The 24,103-nt window shown below is 47.3% G+C and overlaps 1 long non-coding RNA gene across 2 annotated transcripts; it reads right to left on the reverse strand.

Annotated features, from left to right (window-relative positions):
- Nucleotides 1–1,531: 1,531 nt before the first annotated feature.
- LOC119275872 lies at nt 1,532–3,281 on the reverse strand. 2 transcript variants are annotated; one of them, XR_005135909.1, is made up of 4 exons: nt 3,012–3,281; nt 2,758–2,902; nt 2,114–2,323; nt 1,532–2,023 (listed from the first exon to the last, which is right to left on the reverse strand). It is a non-coding gene; the product is annotated as an uncharacterized LOC119275872 (long non-coding RNA). The 2 variants fall into 2 exon arrangements; XR_005135910.1 differs by having other exon boundaries at nt 2,114–2,902.
- Between the last annotated feature and the right edge of the window lie 20,822 nt (nt 3,282–24,103).

Consider the following 24,103-nt stretch of genomic DNA (forward strand, 5'->3'; position numbering starts at 1 on the left):
AACCTCAGAATCTATCAACACCACTAACTGCCAAAGTGGCAAATGGTGAAAAACTTCAGTGCACACAACACATTCAGGGCTTGGAATGGTGGATACAGGGACACACATTTACCACTGATATGAAAGTTTTGGCTATGGGAGGATATGATGCAATACTTGGTATGGACTGGTTGTCTCAGTGGAGCCCTATGGTCTGTCATTGGCAAGAGGAGTGGATTTAGTTTCAGATGGGAGATAAAACAGTTACACTACAAGGGATGCAGACTCCTCCAGTTACAAACTTGAAAGAAATATCAATGGAGCAAGTGGTAAAATGTCAGAAGGGCAATGAGGGCCACAGCTGTATTGTCCATAATGTCTATGGTGGAACCTTCTGTTGTCCCAAAATGCATTCAGAACACTATCAAAACATTTGAAGATGTTTTTCAAGAGCCTAAAGGATTACCCCCTCACAGAGAATTCGATCATGCCATTTCTCTTCTGCCCAGCAGTGCACCTGTGAATTCCAGACCCTATAGATACTCACCATTATAGAAAGATGAGATCGATAGGCAAGTAGTCAAGATGATTCAGGCAGGAATTGTGAAACCCAGCATGTCACCATATGCATCACCTGTCCTGTTGGTTAAGAAAAAAGATGGAATGTGGAGATTTTGTGTGGATTACAGAAAACTGAACTCAGTGACAGTTAAGAGCAAGTTTCCATTGCCAGTAGTAGATGAATTACTGGATGAACTAGCAGGTGCCCAATGGTTTTCTAAATTAGATCCCAGATCTGGATATCATCAGATAAGAATGGTGGAAAGTGATGAGGAAAAAACTGCCTTCAAAACACATCAAGGGCAATATCAATTCAGAGTTATGCCTTTTGGATTGAAAAATGCTCCGGCTACTTTTCAATGTTTGATGAATGTTATTTTTTCAAAATTTATTAGAAAATTTGTGTTAGTCTTCATGGATGATATTCTGATATTTAGTGAAGACTTGGAACAACATCTCCAAGTAGTCCTCTCAGTTTTAAGGGAACACCAATTGCTTGCTAAACTAAGCAATTGTTCTTTTGCTCAACAGGAGCTGGAATATTTGGGTCACACTATTTCTGATAAGGGGGTGGCCACTAACCCTGCCAAAACTACTGCTATGTTACAATGGCCCAGGCCAACTACAGTCACTGAACTCAGGGGGTTTTTGGGTCTCGTTGGCTACTATAGAAATTCTGTGCAGAACTATGGCATCTTGGCACAACCATTGACCAGTTTACTGAAGAGGAAAAGCTTTGAGTGGACAGAGCAAGCTCAAACTGCATTTGATCGGTTAAAGTAGGCTATGTCCACTACCCCAGTCCTAGCATTGCCAGATTTTGCAAAATACTTTTGCATAGAAACAGATGCTTGTGATAATGGCAAGCTGTGTTAACACAGGGGGGCATCTTGTGGCTTATTACAGCAAAGCTTTAGGGCCAACTAACCAGAAATTGAGTATATATGAGAAGGCGTTCATGGCAATTATTATGGCCATTGAGAGATGGAGATAATATATTTCCAGAGGTCCTTTTGTCATCAAAACATACAACAAGAGCCTATGCCAGTTAGGTACACAGGAACTCACTTCGAATCTTTGGAGAAAAGCAATGACCAAGCTAGTGGGATTGCAATTTTCTTTTCAGTATAAAAGAGGTCCTGAGAATAAAGTTGCAAATTCACTTTCCAGAATAGGACATATACTTGTTTTGCCTGCTGTGTCTACTTCTCAACCTGTTTGGATTCAAGGAATCCTCAATTCCTATGACACTGAGACTCAAGCTCAACAACTTCTGCAGAAGTTAACTGCCAATCCGGAAGAAGAACCTGAATATTCTTTGGAGAATGGTCTATTAAAACATCAAGGAAGAATTTGGGTGGGGGCCAATGCAAGGTAACTGAGATCATCGAAGCGCTGCACTCTTCCCCTGTAGGAGGGCATTCCGGTAGCTTGGCTACTTACTAGAAAATCAAGAAGCTATTTCATTGGGCAGGAATCAAAACTGCAGTTAAGGAATTCGTGCAACAATGTCAGATATGTCAGCAAGCAAAACACGAAAACTACAAATATCCTGGGTTGTTGGCACCCTTACCAATACCTAGGGGCCCTTGGGAGGATATTTCCATGGAGTTTATTGAGGACCTTCCAAAATCAAATGGATCTTCTTGCATCCTGGTGGTTGTAGACAGATACGCCAAGTACAGTCACTTTATACCCCTTAAACACCCATATACAGCAGCTCAGATTGCTCATATCTTCCTGCAGCAAGTGGTAAAACTACATGGTATGCCCTACACCATTACTTCAGACAGAGACAAGATCTTCATAAGTAATTTCTGGAAAGCAGTTGTTCAAACTGTGGGGCACTAAACTACAGATGTCAACTGCTTACCACCCACAAACTGATGGCTAGACTAAACGGGTCAACCAGGGGCGGGCCCATGATTTCAACATTGTGTATTCAAAATTTCAAAACATGTTTTTGGAAACCTATAGCCTTTCTTTTAGCGCATATAACCGATTTTATTAGCATATTATACTAGTTTTAAAATATATAAAATATATTACATGCATAAAAAAGTGTCCATAGCCTTGGAAATGTTCAACATATAGAAGTAATAATTGTTCAACACTATGTGGCAAAATCTAAGATATATATAGAAGATAGAAAATAGCAAATGATAATAAACCTTACAAATTGATAAATAGCAAATGATAAGCGATAAGAAAGCTTACAAATTACAGGACAATTGTGCGATCCTTGATGCTTTGATAATGACTGATGTTGTCCTCATCATTAACTTGCAAGAAGATGAAAGGGAACCAAGCAATCATTCAAGTTTTTCTTGACCAACCGTGTCCATGTCTAGCTGCCTGTAGACTTCAGTGATAGATGAATTCAGTTTGACACTTAGACTATGAATCGCCATGAGAGAAGAGAGCCGATTTTTTTAAGCCAAAGCATTAATAGATCTAATTAGCGAGTATACCTTCCATAGTTGAATCTGCGAGCTATCCGGGTGTGGCCTACTCGCTACAGATTGCGGGGTCCAAAAGTTCAGAACCAAAAGGGGGCGAGGGAACAGGGATGGAGATGGATTCGTCATGCCGTCAGCACCGCCGCCATCACGCCACGCTACTGCGATCGATCGCCGATCAGGCGACAGCAGCAGCCCTGCCCTGGCCATGGCTTTCTAGCGGTTGGCGGCTAGCGCCGCGTGCGGTGTGAAGAGAACTGGGATCAGGGTAAGGGCGCTGCCGGTTCTTCTCCTGATCTAATCGATGGACTTTTTTTTAGAGAACGGTGGACTGTGTGTGTGCTGCAGCGATTGGGCCAATGGGCCATGTCGGGTGGTGAGGGGAAATAGAAGCCTCTGGTTTGGGCTGAAATGCTTTTTTGTGGGGAATTACGAAAGCTTTATTCAACAAAGGCGTTCGCCGAGCAGTCAGCCACAAGGCTGCTGATCAGGAAGCTGGGAGTTTCACCAATCCATCTTTCGGTCGTGTGCAACATACAGGCATGTTGTGCACAAAGATGTGCAGGACCGTTGGCTGATCTAGTTACATGTTGAAGTATGAAAACATCAAAATTATTACATAGCTCTCCAATTTGCAGAAGAATAGGTGCCACGATAGAACGAGATCCATGACGAGTGTTCCAGAGATTGACCACCTCAAGGCAATCCGTCTCCATGATAATCTTCTTGAAGCCACGAAGATTTGCAACGATAACTCCTTCCCTTAGTGCCAAAGCTTCAGCAATCAAAGGGTCAGTGACTCCAATAAGCGGCTTGCTCTAAGCCCCTAGAAATGAGGTAGAGGATCAAAGTACTCCTCCTGCTCCTCCTTTCCCATCATCACGACGGGTAGCTGCATCAGTATTGCATGTGATAAAGCCTGGTTCCGGCGGCCTCCACCCATGCCCCGGAAGCACTTTGGCTTGTTTCAGTGGAATATCAAGGAGAGCAAGTGCTTCCCTAGTGAGACGAACTGAATGCGCCGGATCAATTCGTTCTTCACCGTGAGTAATACGATTTCGTGAATGCCATATGGACCACATGAGAGAGATGGTGATAGATCTTTCTCTCGTTGTGAACAGATCATCACACATAATGTCCCTGGCCCAAGTATCAGAATGTAGCCGTGGCAAGCGATAGTCAAACGGCAGTTGGGCCTGTTCCCAGAATCGCCTTGCATGTGAGCACTTCAACAACGCATGCTCGAGGTCTTCATTCATGGCTTGACAGATTTTGCATAAGCTGATCTGTCGGATGTGTATGTGTCGTAAGGTTACTTCATCCGGGAGTATTCCCGTGACAACACGCCACCAAAAAACTATCACCTTTGGGACTACATTAAGCTTCCAAATTGCATTCCATAGTTGTTCTTGATCTGAGGAACCGGTAGCCTGCCCTTCATCATGAGCATGACGCTCTTTCTGATTCATTAGAGCATGGTACGCCGACTTGACAGTATAGATGTCCGAGTGAGGGAGTCCTAGACTAGGGGTGTCCGGATAGCCGAACTATCATCATCGGCCGGACTCCAAGACTATGAAGATACAAGATTGAAGACTTCGTCCCGTGTCCGGATGGGACTTTCCTTGGCGTGGAAGACAAGCTTGGCGATACGGATATGTAGATCTCCTACCATTGTAACCGACTCTGTGTAACCCTAGCCCTCTCCGGTGTCTATATAAACCGGATGGCTTTAGTCCGTAGGACGAACAACAATCATACCATAGGCTAGCTTCTAGGGTTTAGCCTCCTTGATCTCGTGGTAGATCTACTCTTGTAATACCCACATCATCAATATCAATCAAGCAGGACGTAGGGTTTTACCTCCATCAAGAGGGCCCGAACCTGGGTAAAACATCATGTCCCTTATCTCCTGTTACCATCCGCCTAGACGCACAGTTCGGGACCCCCTACCCGAGATCCGCCGGTTTTGACACCGACATTGGTGCTTTCATTGAGAGTTCCTCTGTGTCGTCGCAATCAGGAGGGATGCCTTTTCCCGTCTTTAAAGACAGCGCCGTCGTCAGGGGAGCTTTGGCCCCTGGCCAAACTATTCGGCTAGGCGGTTTTCTCATGACCGCCTGTTCGGTCACCGCTCCGACAATGACCTCTCAAGTCATCAAAAGCGATCTTCACGTCAACTCGAAATTCGCCGAGCAGCTAGATCCGATGGAGCTCTCCTCCGTAAATGAGCTCTTGGATCGCATCGCCGCCCTGGGAGTCGCCACGGACTATGATCAGATTGGGCTTAAAACTGATCTGAGAGAAATTAATTCTCTCCAAGCACCCACCACGTTGTCGTGGTAGAGGAACAATGCGGCGACTCTTCCTCTATGTTAAAGACCAGTTATGTCCGGATTCCTGATCCCTTCATGCCGGATTCCCGTGGAGGGACGGATGTCAATCAAGTACTAAACCTAAAGTCAGGCATCGAACCAGATTTGTTGGATAACATCCAGCAACCCAAGCTTCCAAATCCGGAAACTTCTCGGCCTTTGAGCCTCAGATCGGGCGGGGTTCCGAATTTAATTCCGCCCGCCTACCCAAACATAAGCGATCTATCTCAAATACGGCAAGAGCCCGATGAAACAGTACATCACTACTGGGCCAGATTCCTCCTAGTCATGGACAGGATAAAAGACTGCCGTGAGGAAAGCGCAATCTCAATTTTCTGCAGCAATTGCACGGACAAGGGAATCGTGAACGCCATAAGTCGTCGCGAAGTTACACGCTTCGCCGATCTGGCGACCATAGTACAAAAATACTGTGCAATGGAGAGTGCCTGGAAAACCGAAACCAGGTTTTGGGACAATCCGGCCCTGAATACAACCCTAGTTCGAAATAAAAGGGTGCGTCATACTCAAGCACCTGGGTTAAAAACCAAAAAGCAAAAAAACCCTAAAGGGCACGAAACCGTACTGGAGGGATGGCTCAACGAACCCTATAAAATCCATAGTACGGAGGGCGCCACTCCAACACATAGCCTTCGAGCATGTTGGATACTACGGCAGGTGGCCAAAAGTGGCGAAGGCTTTCTAGCCCCGGGCAACCAGCCCAACAGTACCAGTACGGTATTAACAGTCTTTGAGACTTTCGCATCAAATAACATGCGGAAACGAACAATCCGCAGCCTCGCCGAAGTCTACCAAGTAGCAACAACAAATCCATGGAGCGACACGACTATCACCTTCAATGCCAGCGACGAACCTAAATTCCGAACAGCTCGAGCACCAGCCGCATTGGTCCTCAGTCCGATAGTGGACGGCTTTCGTCTTACCAAGGTACTCATGGATGGCGGCAGCGGATTAAACCTCATCTACGAGGAAACCCTCCAAAAAACAGAAATTGACTGGAGCCGCATTGAGCGAAGTAGCACAACCTTCAGAGGAATAATCCCTAGTCGAGAAGTACGCTGCACAGGAAAAATCACACTAGACGTAGTGTTCGGCTCGCCGGACAATTACAGGTCCGAAGAGGTCACGTTCCAAGTGGCCCCATTCGGCAGCGGATATCACGCCTTGTTAGGGCGAGAGGCATTCACAATCTTCCAAGCTATACCCCATTACGGGTACATGAAGCTCAAAATGCCCGGGCCCAATGGAATAATCACTCTTGTCAGTGATCCAGATATAGCACTCCGCGCTGAAAATAAGACAGCTGCACTGGCCCTAGAGGCATTATCCGAAGCCCTAGCGGTAGAGGAACTCACTGCGCTGCGCTCCACGGTGGATAGGGACGATGTGATACTCGATAAGAGGTCTAAGTCCACCTCTTTTAAACCAGCAGACGAAATAGTCAAATTCCAAGTCCATCCAACGGACCCTACAAAGACGGCCTCCATTGGGGCACAATTAAATCATGATGTAGAAGCCGCACTACGAGAAATCCTTCGGGAAAATTGGGACATTTTTGCCTGGCACCCTTCAGACATGCCAGGAATCCCACGCAGGCTGGCAGAACACAGCCTAAATATCCTAAAAGGATTCAAGCCAGTCAAACAGGCTCTTCGGCGATTTTCCGAACCCAAAAGACAGGCAATGGGAGAGGAGCTAGCCAAACTCTTAGAAGTCGGATTCATCAGAGATATAAAACATCCGGACTGGCTAGCCAACCTGGTAATGGTACCAAAAAAGGACAAATCCTGGCGCCTTTGTGTCGATTTCAAAGACCTTAACAAGGCCTTCCCAAAGGACCCTTTCCCTCTCCCTCGCATCGACCAAATCATCGACGCCACCGCAGGGCACGATTCATTGTGCTTCCTTGATGCATACTCTGGATACCATCAAATCAAGATGGCGGACAAAGACCAGGCCGCAACGGCATTCATTACTCCGTACGGACCATTCTGCTTCAACACAATGTCCTTCGGACTCAAAAACGCCGGCGCAACATATCAGCGCATGATTCAGACATGTCTGGCCACCCAGATAGGCAAAACAGTGGAGGCGTACATAGACGATGTGGTCGTTAAGACCAAACACGTCGAAACTCTAATAGACAATTTGAGGCTTACATTCGACAACCTCCGAGCATACGACATTAAGCTCAACCCGGAAAAATGTGTTTTCGGCGTACCAGCCGAAAGCTCTTGGGCTTCATTGTATCCGGTAAAGGAATTGAAGCAAACCCAGCCAAGATCCGGGCTCTGTCACAATTGGATATCCCAAAAGACCTCAAACAAATACAAAAATTGACGGGATGCATGGCGGCTCTAAGCTGCTTCATCTCCCATTTGGGAGAAAAGGCGCTGCCCCTCTATCGCCTCCTCCGGCGCACCGAACACTTTGAATGGACGGATGCTGCCACGGCCGGACTCAAAGAAATTAAGGCCATATTGGCAACAAATCCGGTCCTGGCCGCGCCCAACTTGGGCGAACCTATGTTATTATATATCGCGGCAACACACCAAGTTGTCAGCGCCGTACTCGTCGTCGAACGAGAAACAGAAGGACAAAAATTCCCTCTTCAAAAACTAGTGTACTACGTATCCACTGTCTTAACTCCATGCAAGTCCCGGTACCCACATTATCAAAAGATAGCGTATGCGGTGTTCATGGCATCCCGGAAGCTGCGACACTACTTTCAAGAGTGTTCCATAACGGTGGCCTCCGAAGTACCTCTCAACGATATTATAAATAATCGCGACACGATGGGCAGGACTGCAAAATGGGCCATTGAGCTCTTACCATTTGACATAACTACAAACCACGGCGAGCTATAAAGTCACAAGTTTTGGCTGACTTCATCGCCGAATGGACCGAAGCCGAACTCCCTAAAGAGTACGGCGCATACTCCAATTGGATCATGCATTTCGACGGCTCCAAAATGTTGGCTGGCTTGGGGGCTGGCGTTGTCTTGACGTCCCCAACCGGAGACACAGTCCAATACGTACTTCAAATAATGTACACGGACTCCAACAATGCAGCCGAATACGAGGCCCTTCTACATGGCCTCCGGATGGCAATCTCCATGGGTATTCAACGCCTAGAGGTGCATCGGGATTCAAACCTTGCAATATCCCAAGTAAATGGATACTTTGACGCCAAGGATCCGAAAATGGTAGCCTACCGTAACACCGTCTTAAAAATGTCAGCCCGGTACGAAGGACTCGAATTCCACCATGTAGCCCGGGATAATAACCAGGCAGCTGACGTGTTGGCACGCATCGGCGCGAAACACGACGCTGTCCCTCCAAACATCTTCCTGGAACGGCTCTTTAAGCCATCCGTATTATGGGAAGAGAAGTCCGGAAATAACAACCCGAAACCAACTGCACCACCCAACATAGAACATTCTGACACAATCGGTGGCTCAGCCAATGAAATAACACCTTCAGCCCACGAAATAATGGCAGTAATTGCCCCGTGGACGGAACCATTCCTAGCCTACTTAATCAGGCAGGAACTTTCCAAAGACCAAAATGAGGCCCGCTGCATAGTTCGGCGATCTAAAGCCTACAAGGTCCATGAGGGAGAACTTTATAAGAAAAGCACAACCGGAGTCCTTCAAAGGTGTATCTCCGAAGAGGAAGGGCGAAATCTCCTGGCTGACATTCACGCCGGACTCGGCGGGCACCACGCTGCAGCCCGGGCCCTTGTAGGCAAGGCCTTCCGTACAGGATTTTATTGGCCGACAGCCCGGGCAGATGCTCAGGACTTAGTCCAACGATGCGTTGGTTGCCAGCTCTTTGCTAATCAAAGCCACATGCCACCCACCGCCCTCAAAACTATACCCATCACTTGGCCGTTCGCGGTCTGGGGGCTTGACATGGTTGGACCCCTTAAAGGGGGAACCCACAAGCACAAATACTTATTGGTCATGGTGGACAAATTCACCAAATGGATAGAGGCCAAGCCGGTTAAAACGGCAGAATCCGGACCTATGATAGACTTCATATCCGGGGTAGTACACCGTTTTGGCGTCCCCCATAGCATCATCACTGGTAACGGCACGAATTTCACAGCCGACGAGGTTAAACTCTGGTGCAAAAACATGGGCATCAAGCTCGACTACGCTTCAGTCTACCACCCTCAAACTAACGGTCAAGTGGAACGAGCAAATGGTCTAATAATGAGCGGCATTAAACCCAGATTAGTGCGGTCCCTCACGGAATCTAACACGCACTGGATAGAGGAGCTCGACTCCGTACTATGGGGGCTGCGGACCACGCCAAACCGCACTACCGGATTCACACCATTTTTTATGGTATACGGCGCCGAGGCAGTTTTACCCTGCGATATAATTCATGACTCACCTCACGTGCGCATGTACGAAGAAAGAGAAGCCGAGTTGGATCGGCAGGACAGTTTGGACGCCTTAGAGGAGGAGCGCGACGTGGCAAAATCCCGTTCCGCATTCTATCAGCGGCAGGCTCGAAGATATCAAAGCAGAGAAGTACGGGCCAAAACTTACAATGTTGGCGAGCTAGTTCTACGCCTGTCGGACAAGAAAAAGGACAAACTTAAGCCCAAGTGAGAAGGTCCCTTCATCATCGACCAAGTCCTTACCGGCGGTGCATACCGTCTACGCAACGCATCAAACAACCGACTCGAGCCCAACCCATGGAACGCAGCCCGTCTCCGAAGATTCTACGCCTAGCGCCGGACTCAGAGTTCGTCTCCTTCCTCCATCCACCTTTCATATTTTTTCGCTATCTTTGTTTTCCCTCCTTTTTCCTCCCTCTTTCAGTACAAGCCTCTTGAGGGCTAATCTGCGCTTTGTTCGCACTCACTCGATGTGCTACTCGCACTCGTTATACCTGGGGGCTTCTTTAACAGAAGCTTATTTATATGGGCTCCATGCCCAACACATGTGTCATACTTCCGCATGTACCTTTTACTCACCATTATATGCATCGATATGACTTAAGTTTTGGCCAAGCCGGGTTGCCTGGCTCCTGTGCTTACCCCTACGTTCCCGTTTGTTCGGCTAGGAGGTAAAGGGAGCACCTCTGCGATTGTTACTGCCGGGTCAGCCGGATGTGTACCTCAGACTGGGTGAAGCCGAAGGCTAGCGTTCTTAAGGGAATATTCGGTCGGTGACCTGAAAGATGATTTACCACTTATTTATTTATCTGCCCCCAGATGCTTTTCCTGCTCTTTTCGCAGTCCGGTCATGCACTTTAGGGCATGCCTCCCAGGGAAAGGAACCCCTAACGGAACTATTCTCCCTGGAAGATGTTTCTTACTAACCATGTAATATAACATAGCTAGTTGGGCACTTGTCTGATAAAGCACTTATGACCCCTACGCCTTGTCTCCATGCATGCCCCGGTTTTTTTATAACCGTAAGGGTATTCGGACACACTCCGGACTGTTGGGTCCCGAGGTTGAAGCGAAAAGGTCCGCAAAGACAAACAATCTACAATCCGGCTAGAAGGCATTTTACATGTCATTTTAAATTACATCGTCAAACTGACTAATTGTACTCCTCTTCAATCCCATCTAACAGGTTGTCTAATTTACAGTCCTGTTGGGAATATTTCGCGACCAACTCTACTTGTCCGTACATCAGGCTCACAGGGATCTCCTTCCCATCGGGCCCCGCAGGTCCGACCTCGGCCATGTGGTTTGGATCAGCCTTCGGGTACCGCGTCTTCACCATGGCCCAGGCCTCCCTGGCGCCTTGACGGCAGGCTGATATCTTCCACAGACGGAGACGCCGCTGTACTCCCTGAAGCTTCTCAGCAAGCCCTCCAAGACCCTCGGGTAGGGAGACGGAAGGCCATAAGGCCTGAACGACGCCGCTCATCGCCTGCCGAACACGTTCGTGCAGTTGCAGCAGCTCGAGAAGAGGGTTTCCCGTGGAACCAGGCATCTCCTCCGCCGGACGACCCGTGAGCACACCTACAGACATATTTCTGTCAATCGACTTCCTCGCCGAACTCTTCTTTTCAAAAGAGTTTGCTCAAGCACTTACTATAAATGTTGCAACGAAGCCGCGGATTCTCCTTTACGGAGTTAGACAGCTGGACCCGAACATCTTTTAGTTCTTCGCCCAGCTGGGTATTGGCATCTTGGAGTTTGTTCCTCTCCTGCTGCACCCTCATAAGCACCTTCTCGCTGGCCTTCAGCTGGCGCAGCAGATGTTGCTTGTCCGGATCTAGTCCGGCACCCTCTGCAATATTATTGTCAGATTATACACACGCCGCACTTCATAAACTATTTCTCTTTTCGAAATATGAATTACCAGAGGGGGTCTCTGTGGCTCCCCCGGCAGCGGCTAGTGTGGCCTCAAGTTGGGCCTTGCATTCTTGAAGCTCCTGGGAGAGGTGGGTATTCTTCTCTGTTAGATCATGCATGACAAATGATCCTTAAATCAGTTAGTTTAACTATTTTAAGTCTCGGGGGCTACTGGCATATATAACTATAAAAATTCCTCACCCGTATGTCTTTTACATACTGCTTCGTGGCTCTGGTTAAACCATCTTGAGCGGCACGGAGGTGCGCGTCTCCCGCATTAAAGGCATTCAACGCCTCTGGGGAGAAACACGCGTCACGAAGAACTGTTCGACAGCGCCTGTGATTCATGGCGCTCTCCACCTCAGACCTGGTGGCGGACAACCTGTCGGCATCCTCCGTTGGAGGAGCATCCGGCTCGCGCCTTGCGCTCGCCTCCCTCTCCGGACCAGGCGTTGGAGCTTGGCTGGCGGAGGCTTGGTTGGCAACCTCTTCGGACTCGGTCCGGCGAGCGCTCTTTCTCCTGGAAGAATCACGAGCATTAATATACCTCCCAGGAGTCTTTCCCTTAAAAGACAATGGTGCACCATACCTTTGCGGCGACGTTTTGATTCGCGCCGCACTCCTCTTCCGCCTGCTGGGCCGCACTGACCTTGGTTGGTCGGTCGCCGCGGGCTCGGCTTCCTCCCGTAAAGGCACCTCCTGCGAAGCACCGTTGGTACACGGTGGTCAGAAATAAGCATTAGAAAGGTAACGGTGTCAGGACTTCAGTCATACTCACCTGGGAAGCCAGGGATAAACCGGGGTAGTCAGCCGTAATGGCGACTAGAGCATTGTCTATGCTGAGCTGGTGGAACACCCCGTCAATCAGTTCCACCGTTATGTCTGGATCTTCTCCGGCGGCCGGATCAAGGGATCTTCCCGGATCCTCGGGTTGTGGAGTCGGGCTTTCTATGCCCTCCACATCCCGGTGCAGTTCCTGCATCGAAATCATAAAGTAAGACACTTATCTTTGAAAGCACGGATCAGATATATAAATGTCCGCTTACCCAGCTCCGAGGGTTATTCATGGAGAAATCATTCAATGGACTCGTGCAGAGGAAGTCCTCCTTCTCCCCCTTGTACAAGCCGGACAGGATCTTCACCAGATCGGCGGCCGATCCCGGCCCCTTGCGGCCATGATGGGTGGCGTCATTCTCCCCGTTGAAATTCCACATGGGGTGGCCCCTATATTGGAGCGGCTGCACCCCTCGCATAATGCATGTGGCCATGACTCCAATCATGGTTAATCCGGAATGGGCCAGTAACTGTATCCGGCCCATCAGATAGTGGACGCTCCTATCATCTTCCCATTGAGGGCTCCGCGGACGCCAACTCAGGCGTTTCTTCAGAGGAGCGCTGCTAAAGTCCGGGAGGCCGATCCGAACTGGATCCGGCGGCGGGGCGTCTTCCATATAGAGCCACTCTGAAGGCTAGTCTTCGGACGCCTTCTTCGGGGTTCCGGATAGATATCCGGTCCCGGCGATGCGCCATATTTCGGCTCCGCCCACTTGATATATCGACCCCTCGTGAGAACGGGGTACGAGGCAAAACAGTCTCTTCCACAGCGCAAAATGGGGCTCGATGCCCAAGAACAGCTCGCAAACAGCTACAAAGCCCGCGATGTGCAAGATGGAGGCAGGTGTGAGGTGGTGAAGTTGGAGTCCGTAGAACTCCAGGAGCCCCCGGAGAAACGGATGTATGGGAAATCCGAGTCCCCTTATTAAGTAGGGGACGAAGCATACCCGCTCTCCTTTGGAGGGATTGGGGACGCTCTCCGCCTGCTTCCCACCCTTGTAGGTGGCCAGTCCGGCTCGAACCGGAACCATAAAGGCTGGGGGAAGGTATCCCTCTGCTTGGAGCGTCACTAACTCGCTATGCGGGACTGAGCATCTCCTCCAATCTCCTAGCTGAGGACTGGGAGCGCGAGAAGAGGAGCCGCGTCGACTATCCATGTTGGAATGGATTCTTGTCAGATACGCTTCAATGAATACTTGCGAAAGGAGGATGGTGTGATTTGGATCTGGATCCACGCCTCTCTTATAGGGGGCTTATTCGCGCAGCTAGGAGGGTAAAACGTAAAAATACCCTGGCTTTTCGCATTCATACAACACGTGGAAGAGGGCCATTATTGGACGTGGAAGCCAAGGAGCGCAACATTTATAAAGAAACCGGACACTATTCGGCTAACGCATGGAACATGGAGGAGAACCCGCCTTGCAAACGCCGAAGTCAACATACGCGCCGGACTCGTCGTCATTGAAGCCTGGTTCGGGGGCTACTGAGGGAATCCTGGACTAGGGGGTGTCCGGATAGCCGAACTATCATCATCGGCCGGACTCCAAGACTATGAAGATACAAGATTGAAGACTTCGTCCCGTGTCCGGATGGGACTTTCCTTGGCGTGGAAGACAAGCTTGGCGATACGGATATGTAGATCTCCTACCATTGTAACCGACTCTGTGTAACCCTAGCCCTCGGATGGCTTTAGTCCGTAGGACGAACAACAATCATACCATAGGCTAGCTTCTAGGGTTTAGCCTCCTTGATCTCGTGGTAGATCTACTCTTGTAATACCCACATCATCAATATCAATCAAGCAGGACATAAGGTTTTACCTCCATCAAGAGGGCCCGAACCTGGGTAAAACATCGTCTCCCTTGTCTCCTGTTACCATCCGCCTAGACGCACAGTTCGGGACCCCCTACCCGAGATCCGCCGGTTTTGACACCGACACCGAGCTTTCATGTGCCCATGCAAGAAAATCATCTCCTCCTCCATCCCGCAAAGGTATGTTTAAAATCGCTTCCGCATCTGGAGGTATGAAGGTGTCTCTGACTAGCTGCACTCGCCGAGTCCAGTTGTCAGTATCAATTAAGTCATTAACAGTGACAATTGTTGTACCTAGCGGTTTAAACAGTGGAGTCATCGTAGCAGAAGATGGTATCCATTTATCTGTCCATACAGAGATTGAACTTCCATCACCTATACGAGATATAAGTCCTACTTGCAAAGCCTCTCGTCCAGCTATAATGGCACGCCAAGTAGCTGAAGTCGTGTTTGGTACCGTTGCATGCATAAAATCTGTATCAGGGAAATACTCCCTTTCAACACTCTAGCACATAGGGATTCCGGATTGCACATGAATCGCCAGCCATGCTTTCCCAGTAGTGCCAAATTAAACAGGTGGAGGTCACGGAAGCCCATTCCACCTTTACATTTCGGCGTCGCCAATTTCTTCCAAGAAATCCAATGTAAAGAACGCTTATCAAGCGAACTACTCCACCAGAATCTGGCCATATGCGACGTCAAACTTTTGCATACCTTCTTGGTCAACAAAAAAGAACTCATGCTAAAAGTTGGAATTGCCTGTACAATAGATTTTAGGAGTGCTTCTCTTCCTGCACAGGCAAACATCCTTTCTGACCATCCTTGCATTTTACTTCTTGCTCTCTCCCCAATATGCTGAAAAGTACCACTGGTGATTCTACCTACAGCCGTGGGGAGGCCAAGATAAAGTTCGCTGAACGCTTCAACAAATACATCCAGCATTTGCTTAACACTTTGCCTGCAAGTCTGAGGAGTATTGGGACTGAAATATATCGAACTTTTATCACGATTAACTCGCTGTCCCGAAGCGTCTCCATAAATTTGCAAAATCTCATTCAGTCTAGCCGCATTAGGTAAATCTGCTGACATGAAGATTAAACTATCATCGGCAAACAACAGATGATTTACCCATGGTGCTCTGAAGTTGACCCTTATTCCTCTGTCCATGTACCCTCCATAATACTTAAGGAGAGAGGAGAAACCTTGTGCACATAGAAGAAAGAGATAAGGAGATATTGGGTCCCCTTGCCGCAAACCTTTGGTAGGTGTAAAGTAAGGGAGGAGCTCGCCATTGACCTTGACTGAAAAATGAACTGATGTCACACATTTCATTATCAGTCTCACAAAAACGATTGAGAAGCCTAGCTTCAGAAGTATTGATTTGAGATAAGTCCACTCGACTCTGTCGTAGGCCTTCATCATATCCAGTTTGACTGCGCACGTATAATTTTTACCTTTCTTCCTTCTTTTCATAGCATGCACACTCTCAAAAGCCACAAGAACATTATCAGTGATCAAACGAACCGGTACGAAGGCGCTTTGCTCCTCACTGATAATATCATCCATAAGAAACCTCATACGATTTGTCAACACCTTTGCTGTCAGCTTATACAAAACAGGGCACAAGGCATTAGGACGGTATTGACTAATATTTTGTGGGTGTCGTACCTTGGGGATCAGAGTAATAGATGTGTCGTTTAGTCCCATTGGAAGATCACCACCATTTAGAAAATCCAGCACGGCAATGGTTACTTCATTACCAAGAAGCTCCCAATGTCGCTAGAAAAACCCTGCCATGAAACCATCTACTCCAGGAGCTTTTGATGGCGCCATCTGGAACAATGCAGTACGCACCTCCTCTGGTTCAAACGGTTTCACAAGAGCCTCATTCATCTCTGGCGTCACACTCGCCGGAACATACTGGAGCAACACATCCAGATCAGATAGTCCCTGCGAAGACTACAAGTTCTGATAGAATGCTTGAATTTCTGCCTTGTCTTCCTCCAAGCTAGGACATATAGAACCATCAGGTCGTTGAAGACCTTGTATCTTGTTTGTGCGCTGCCTTTGCTTAGCCTGGGCTTGAAAATATCCAGTATTTCGATCGCCTTCACGAAGCCACCCAACTCTGGAGCGTTGGCGCATCCAAATCTCCTCGAGTCTAAGTGCTTCACGTAATTGTTTGACTATGCTTTTTTCCTCCTCAGAAGGGCCACGCCCAATTGTTTGGCGCTGGAGTCTGTCCAATTTTTCCTGCAGCTTGCGCACCTTTCTGGCCAGACACCCAAACTCACGAGATCCCCATGGTTCCAGCTCACGCTGCAACGCACCGAGAGAATCAGTTATTCCTTGCAAACCCAGAGTAGGAGGTTGGCGTCGCCAAACTGACGTCACCAACTCTTCATATGCCATATGGGTTTGCCATACGTTTTCATAACGAAACTGTTTCCATCGTCGCACACCACGTTACTGTAAATGTTCATTTATTTCAGCAATGACAAAGCAATGGTCTGATTCTACAGAACTCACATGGCGCACACGACTATGTTCATAACGTTGCCTAAAAGCTTCATTCGCGAAAGCACGATCGATTCTAGCCTTTACATTTGTTGAACCGAACTGCATGTTGTCCCAAGTATAGGGCAAACCTATCCATCCTAGATCCTGAAATGCCACTTCATCGAAGACTTCTCTAAATGCCCTCATCTGTCGTTTTGGACGAGCCAATTTGCTGAAGTGTTCTTCAGCGTAGAGAGTCTCGTTAAAATCTCCCATACATAGCCATTCTCCATGCGGTATTGCATGCAACGTCCGCAAAAAGCGCCAACTGTGATGCCGGTTTTCGACCCTGGGTTCCCCATAGAAGCCAGTAAAACGCCAGGCGACCGCATCATGATCTTTTTTCTGCACCACAACATCAATGTGGCCAGTACTATAGTTCTTGAGTTGTACATCAACATCTCTGGACCAAAATAGTCCAATTCCTCCACTTAAACCAACACTGTCAACTGCGAAGCAACCTGCAAAACCAAGCTGAGTTTGTAGGCTCTCCACTCTTTTCGCCCTAATTTTGGTTTCCATGACAAACAGCAGGGCAGGAACTTCTTGCTTCACTATGTCGCGAAGCTCACGAACTGCCTCGGGGTTCCCAAGCCCCCGGCAGTTTTAGCTAATGCAATTCATTGGGGCCGGCAGGGCTGCACCGCAGCCTCTGCCGAATTATCAGGAGTAGGTTTCTTCTTTTTGCATCTCGTTCTATGACAGCTCCATCCCCACCTCCCTCGTCACCGTCCTCTACCTCTGGTGGAATACCCAAAGGGTCTGATACTTGTTCAGCGCCGGAGTTCAGTAGGAGAAGGGGGGGTTCCACACGGCGATACTCCTGTCGCGGCCCTCCTTTGTGCTTATTCTGGTGTTTGTTTTTTACAGGAGAGGTGACCTCCGGGTTGGCCTTGGCAGCAGAACTCGAAAACTTTGTATCACGGTTACTGTTCTGACTTGAATATTGCTCTTTACTCTCACCCAACGTTGCTTTCTTACGATCATCAGAAGCCCCCAAACTTGGACCAAAAGGAAGTTCACCATTCTTGTCATGGGGTCCAGGGGTTGGGCAGAACAAATCTCCATGTCCCAATCGTCCACGGGAGAAACAAAAATGTGGAACATTCTCATACTGTATATCATATGCATCTTCCTTCTGCCTTTTTGCCGAATTAATCAGAGTCCACCTCCGTAGTGGTTTGGATACATCAACAGATATTCTCGCACGTAGGTAACCACCAACATGGTCAAACTGCACCGAGCTAGCATCCTTGTCAATTTGTTTTGCAATCATCTTACCCCATGAATCATCTCTCAGATTATAGGGGAGATTAATGACCCTAGCCCGAAGATGGAGCCGGTCAAAATTCACTTCATCTGGCCTCATGCTCTCTTCAAACTGGGCCAGAATTACTGCATGCTTGCTCACATGCCACGGCGATCCATCCCAAATCCGATCACGATCTCCGTGGGTCTCAAACTCCGCCACAAACATGTTCTCCCCCATGGACCTAAACTTCAGACCATGGGGATTGCCCCATGCCGGCCGAAGGGCGTTGGTGATGGTCTGGATACGAAGAGGATGGCGATGCATAACTTTCCCAGCCAACAGCCACTTCACCGGCGCACTCTCGTCACGATCATCAATAACCAAGGGTGTAGCCTCCTCATCGGTGATCCCTAACTTCCCCAGTGCTTCCTCCAGCCGAACCCTAGCGTCCGAAGACGAACCAGCAGTCGTCGGAGTTCCCTTGCCTTGAGCGGATGTAGCCATCCTCTCCCGCAATTCCCAGTCGCCCCATCGATGAGGATCGAGCGGGCGCCTTTGAGTTCCACTCAAACCCTAGATTGCCTCAGCCGCCGCCAGAGCGTTTAGGTTTTGGGGAAATGCTTGACTAACATGTTCTGGAGTAGTAGTATCATTTTTATTTATACTCCCTCTGTTCCGAAATAATTGTCGGTGGAGAAAACTAGTACAAGTTTCGGCACGCTACGATTTTTTTGCGCTTTCCACTTTTACCCTCGCCTCGGCACTCACTCGCTCCTCACTCATTGCTTTCTCTTCTCCCCGTCGCCTCTCTCTTCTCGCCAACCTCGCCCACCTCGCCCACCTCGCCGGCCACCATCTCTCCCCGTCGCCGCCATCTTTCTCCCGCCTCCACTCGCACCCCACAACACTCACATCCCACATCCCAGGTCAAAGCTTGGATTTTTGCACCGGCGGCGAGCTTCTGGGCGACGGAGGCGCTGGATCCGCGTGCGCCACCGCTTGATCTGCGTGCACCTGCTCTGGATCTGGCGACGGAGACGGTGGATGCAGTGCAGAGGTGAGCTTCTGGGCGACGGACGCACTTGACACAGTTGGTCGTTGCTGCCAGGAAGAAGGGCAAAGGGGATGGCCGCCGATGCCGCGTACGCAAAGCTGGTGCTGCTCGCCTGCAACGGCGGCGTCGGCGTCCGCGCTGCACCTGCTGCAGTGAGGGGGGTTCGGCCGGGGCCGCGTCGTGGCCGGGCTCGTCTCCCTGCTCCCGCGCCACTCCACGCACCAACACCAGCGCCGCCTCCGCCGCGTGCTCGCCGTCGCCACCGAGCCCAGGCCCCCTCCCTCGCCGCCGGCCCCACGCACCGGCAGGACCAGGGCCAACACCATCTAGTACACCGTAAGCCCCCTCCGCTCCGGCTTCTTGATTAATTACAGTACCTCTGACGATGACACGCGCTGACTGACTGACATGACACGCGCTGCGCTTTCTGCTCTGGGTGGACATGGATATGCTATGCAGAGGTTCGGGGACGTGTCCAAGGAGATCAAGCGGGTGCGGAAGCAGATGGAGGGGGACGAGCAGCTGGCCTCCCTCATGCGCGGCCTCCACGGCCAGAACCTCCGCGACGACAAGGCTGCAGTTAGTTGTACTCCTGTATCTCTGCATACTCCGTACTTAATTCAGTTTGGTTGCAGTACTTGTATCTCTCTGTATCTCTGATGTACTCTTGTCTCAGTTTGGTTGGAGTATATTCAGTTTGGTTGCAGTACTCTTGTCTCTGCATACTTAATTCTGTAGTTTCTCTTTGATGGTAGTAGTTGTATCTCTGCATACTTAATTCACTGAATTTCGTTGCAGTAGTTGATTCAAGTGAAAAGATTCAGTTAGTTCTCCAGTAGTTTTGCTGGAGTAATAAGGAAAAGTTGCAGTAGTTGTCAATGTTAACCTCGACGTATCTGCAGTTTCAGTCACTGCTTGCTACTCCTCCTTATAATTGCAGTTTAGTTGCTTCAGTCGCTGCTCATTTCTTCAGTAGCTAAATAAGTTCAGTTTAGTTTAGTTGAAGTGAGATGCGTTCTTGCTGCGGCCTTGCGTATTTCATTTTGTTTAGTCTAGTCCTCTGATTTTAACACAAGCCTTCCTGAGTATCAAAAACTCCAGACCTTACTTCCAAACTTCAGCATTAAAATAAACTTTTTCCTCTCCTCTCCTATTCCACTCCACTCCTCTCTCTTCTATTCCACTCCTTTCCTCTCAACAAGTCATTTTCTTTAATTAATTAAAATGAAACTAAATGATTTTTTAATTAACTGAAACTTGTTTTTTAATTAAAACTAAATGATTTTTTCAGTAAATGAACTTGAGTTAACTAAAATTAAATGAATTGTAGCAGGAGTACCCTCCTTCTCTTGACTCCTCTTCTCTTTTCAGCAAGTGCAGCAACAGTATGAGTAGTTCTTGGAGTAGTGTAGTGTTTAGTGTAGACTTGCAAGTACTCCTCTCCTCTCCTACTACTCTCCTATCAGAGATTACTGTAAGTGTAGTACTGCTTGGAAAGATTAGTGACATCAGTATTTGTATTTTGGTGTAGTACTGCTTTAAGTGGCCTTAGTTGGTTTAGTACTGCTTGGAGTAGCTTGTTGTAGAGATTTGTGTATTCAGCTTGGAGTTGTTAATACTCCTTTTCATCCAGTGCCAAAATACTCCTTTTAATGCAGTTTTTTTAAAATTAGGATTAGGAGTAGGATTAGTAGGAGCAGGACTAAAATTAAAAGAATGCCAATAAGCAAACTTGGCAGTATGGAAGCTTGTGAGTAACTTGACCAAAGGATGATGTTAAAGAGTAGCTTGGCATTAATTAAAGAAAAGTATCTTCTCTCTTCTTATCTCTCCTCTCTTCTCTCCTCTCTTCTCTTATCTTGTGTTAAACTTAAATTAATTTTTTTCCTCTCCTCTCCTATTCCAGCCCACTCCTCTCCTCTTCTATCTCCTTTCCTCTCATATTCCTCTCACATACTCTTCTCGAATTCACTCCTCTCCTCTCCTACTACTCTCCTATCAGCGAATGATCATACAAATGGAGTAGTAGAAATATACACATACAAATGGAGTATGGAGTAAAAAAATACATGGAGTAAAAATACAAGTGGAGACATACAAGTGGAGTTACACATACAAGTGGAGTTAGACATACTCCAACATACTCCACAAAAACAACGTACTCCAACATACTCAAATATGGATTATTACAGACATGACAAGCATCACTAGCATCACAAGCATCATCACTAGCATCACAACCTCATCACTAGCATCACAAGCATCATCACTGGCATCACAACCTCATCACTAGCATCAGAGCCTCATCGCAAGCATCACAAGCATCATCACTAGCATCACAGCCTCATCACTAGCATCACAGCCTCATTGCAAGCATCACAAGCATCATCACTAGCATCACAACCTCACCGCAAGCGTCATCACAAGCTCATATTCCATTACTGAACGCTCTCCATTAGCTCTAAGTTGTATAATGCATTTGCGTAAACCTCTAGAGGGCATGATAATCTTGGAGGTAGTTGCCCAATCCCCTCAAGCCTTTCCTTGTTTACATGGGGTATTTTATACCATTGCCCCCTGCATGGTTTAGGATCTCAATCATGCACGTCTGCAGAGTTAGGAAAATTCTGTTGAGCTTGTAAACATCATAGCCTTCAAATTCCTCCAAAACACCCTTAATAAGGTCTTGTAGTGTTTTAGGACTCAGACAATCTGTCAGGGATTGGAGCGAGTTGAAAAACCCAAGGTCAAGCACATTCAAATCAAGACTGTTGGGAGGTTGTTGTATTATTCTGATGTCAAGTCCAGTTTTTGCGACAGCTTCTAGAAATTCCTGATCATCTGGCAAGATATGGGGCTTAGCATTATCCTGCTGAATGTAGATGGTTTGTCCAGCATCGCCTTCAGGCCAAACAGCTTGTATTGCTGGCAAGACCTTCTCTATCAGGAACTCCCTCATCACTTTTTTGTCGACCTTTATTGATTTTGTCTCTATTGTACCTCTGGGCCTGTTGTCGCTTCTCCTTTGAGCAGGAACTTCTTTCACGAATGGCCAGATACCGATTTTCCTAGAGAAGGTCACGTTTCCTTCACTGTCCCACCTCGGCCTAGCAATGACCGTCAAGAACATCACCTTTCCAATACAGTTGCCATGTATAGGCCTTGTAGGCTCTTCCTCCCCGTCCAGCAGATAATAGGTTCTATTCTTCTTGGTCATGTTGAACCACTTCTCGTCAATATGGACAACATTATGCATAGTCTTGAACTTAGGCCTTGGTGTTGTTGTTGTTGCCTCATCAAGCATCGACAAACAAAATTTCATCATATCCTTCTTATTCTGGTCCTTTAGAGCTGGCTTCACGCAGTTTGTATGCCTCCTTATCAAGTTTAACATGAACTTTCTATGAAGTGTGGTAGGGCTACACCCCAGTTGCCAAGCAAGTGACCTAATGGTAGACCTTTTGTTTAATGGGATCGTTAGGATTTTTTCTAGATTAATGTCCTTAGGCTTTCTTCCAGAATTTCTTTTTTTTTTATTAGAAACATCCACCTCTTTACCTTCGCTAATTTGCCTCATTGCTTTTCTCCAAATTCTTTGTATACTCCAAACACCCACTCCGAAAAAATTTGCAATGTCTTGCTTGTCAGTTCCCAAAAAAGTGCCTCCTCTACTCATACACAGTGTATGCATTGCTACATAAGCAGCAAATTTTTGCTGGTCATTGAGGGTTTTATATTTCCTAGCAACTTGCCCAACACCTGCACCAAGACATACAACAGAGAAATGATTAAATGAAATGATCAAGTGATGAAGTGATGGAATGATCAAATGATGAAATGATGGAATGATCAACGGTAACTGTACCTGGATCTTGAACAATTTCATCTCCTTCCATTCGCTCTCCTGGATCTTGAACAATTTCATCTCCTTCCATTCGCTCTCCTGCATCTTCGTCCATTTCATCCACATCTTCTACAGGTGGAGTGAAGTTGAGATCTGGGAGATCCATTTTCTCCTGAAGATATGAATATGTAAGATGAAGTAGAAGTAGAAGTAGAAGTAGAAGTACAAGAAGAAGAAGAAGAAGAAGAAGAAGTACATATAAATTCAGTCTGCTTATTGTCAAAGCAACAGTGACAATATTGTTATGGTCAATTGTTGTCTGTTTACTATCAAAGCAAGAATTTGTTTCCTAGGTTAATGAAGCATTACCAGCCATAATTAGTTTCCTAGGTTAATGAAGAATTTGTGCGCGTTAGATCAGCGGATCTCTTAGTGGAATTCATATATAGAGAAGGGAGTGCCTGCTTGTATATATTTTACTGTTGCTACCATGCCAGACTACCAAACTTCCCAATATTGTGCCCTTCTGTACTGTTATTGAGAAAGTTCATGGTTACTGATCTGTAGGAGTATTCCAGATTTAGTGTAGGAGTAAAAATCAACTAAATCCTTTTCCAGTTAATTAAAATTAACTAAATTCTTGCTTCTCACTCCTTTTTCTCTTCTCTTACATTAGTTCAAGATCTTCTTCATTTAATTAGGAGTAGTGTAGGAGTAAAAGCTTGCAAAAAGACCAAATCAGATTTAGCACTTGCAGTAGTATGGCACTTGTACTAATATTTTTGTTTACTCCTATTAATATTGCTAGTGTTTAATTCTGTTAATATTGCTAGTGTTTACTCATTTCAATTAGTGCTAATGTTTACTCCATGTCAATATTACTTTTACTGTCATGGTCATCTTATTTGAACCTTAAGGGTTTGTGCACCTTATTTGAACTTTCAGAAACCAGCTTAATTTCCTTAGGTGAACTCATAATATGACAATTGTTTCAGAAACAACACCCTTTTCAGTACATCAATTCTGCCT

Source organism: Triticum dicoccoides, chromosome 3B (assembly GCF_002162155.2).
Source record: "Triticum dicoccoides isolate Atlit2015 ecotype Zavitan chromosome 3B, WEW_v2.0, whole genome shotgun sequence".
NCBI lineage: Eukaryota > Viridiplantae > Streptophyta > Magnoliopsida > Poales > Poaceae > Triticum > Triticum dicoccoides.